Source organism: Octopus bimaculoides, chromosome 8 (genome assembly GCF_001194135.2).
Source record: "Octopus bimaculoides isolate UCB-OBI-ISO-001 chromosome 8, ASM119413v2, whole genome shotgun sequence".
In the NCBI taxonomy this organism is placed as follows: domain Eukaryota; kingdom Metazoa; phylum Mollusca; class Cephalopoda; order Octopoda; family Octopodidae; genus Octopus; species Octopus bimaculoides.
The window spans coordinates 1,085,558-1,087,330 of NC_068988.1; positions in this window are offsets into that span (position 1 = coordinate 1,085,558).

A 1,773-nucleotide genomic window follows, 5' to 3' on the forward strand; every position below is an offset into this window, starting at 1 on the left:
ATATATATATATATATATTTGTCCCCACCTATCACCGCTTGACAACCGGTGTTAGTGTGTTTACGTCCCCGTAACTTACCAGTTCAGCAAAAAAGACCGATAGAATAAGTGCCAGGCTTTAAAAATAAGTACTGGGGTTGATTCATTTGACTAAAAATTCAAAGTGGTGCCCCACCATGGCCGCAGTTTAATGACTGAAACAAGTAAAATATATACAGAATTAAATTTTCCCTCTTCTTCTCGTTCTCCATTTTGTTCATAAGATGCATGTTGCCGTTCATGAAAATTAGCATCAGACACGGACGATCTCTTCGCCCTCAAAATGTCCTTGCCTATAGAGAACAAATGCTCCACGGCAGCAGTGGAGAGGATGGCAGTGTGGAACTTGATGAAGAAATCCAACTACTCTTGCTCATCTGTCAGTAGATCTTTGGAGTTGATCTTCAACCAGGTCTTGACTAAATTCTGGACCTTGTCCTTCAGTGACTCGTGTCTCCTGATGCTTTCTTTTGGCTGGGTGGCACCACTGAAGAAGTCCTCTTCCTCTTCATTGCTGCTTCTCATTTCGTCAGACTGCTGCTGCCCCATGGCCTCCTCAACCTTAACTTTCATGCTTTTCCTCACCTTGGCGACCTTGGTGTTGTTATACTTATCCAACCAGATGAGGTGAAACCTGGGGTGGAAGGCAGCAGCCAGCTGCCATTCCTCAGCCTCCAGCGGGGCCCTAAACCTTTTGTCGATGTCTGCTAAAAGTGTGTCGACCAAGCGGCTGCAGTAGACGAGGCCCTTGGACTTCAAGTCCTTGAGCCTAAAGATCGTCGCAGCAACTTCAGTTAACGGAAGTTAACTCAAGCAGACTTGAGTTAACGGAAGTTAAATGTAACGGAAGTTAAATGTAACGGAAGTTAAATGTAACGGAAGTTAAATGTAACGGAAGTTAATTAGTCCGATAAGGATTTTCAAAGTTAACTTAAAAGTTAAATCGTTAACGAAAATGTTAACTTTGTTAATTAACGAGTAACGGATTAACGGTTTGGTGCCCAGTTTTGCATTCAATACATATCGCCTGGAACAATGTCTGTATTTTGGGACTGTAGGAGAGAATCCAAATCCTTAATTCACACACCACAAATGATTACGATATCTCGGACAATAAAAATCTACGAGAGCTTAAGATTAAAAGAATTATTGGTAAAATACGATGCTGTCCTTCACAACCATGTTACCAAGCAGGTGGCCGGACAGAAATACCTCCAAATTAAAAAGAGAAAATGAATACGCATACATACATACATACATACATACATACATACATACATACTTACCTTTTGGAGTGTTTGCAAGCGAGATGCGCTTCAAGTCCTCGATTTCATGTGTATCTTTGCCAATAACGATTGGAAATCTCATAGCAGGAAATCTCATAGTAGACTTTCAAAGGTTTTCACAGTGATTAAAATTTCATCGAGTGTATTTGAATGGTAATTGTTCCCAATAAGAGCACGGACGGTTCCAAAATATACCATCCGATATAACCTGGTGTTCAGCGCGACAGCATTGACTAGCAAAGCCCAGCTTGCGCTAACCAACCATTGTAGAAATATGTGGAATGTACCTGTGCATGTCGTTCGTCTTGTGTCCTCGGCATGAGATTTTTCCAAAGTCATGCGCAATATTTCACAAACATCTTTGAAGAAAGAAAGAGATAAGAAAAGATCCAATCATTTATCAACCATTTTATCAATATATATGTGTGTGTGTGTGGGGTGGGGTGGG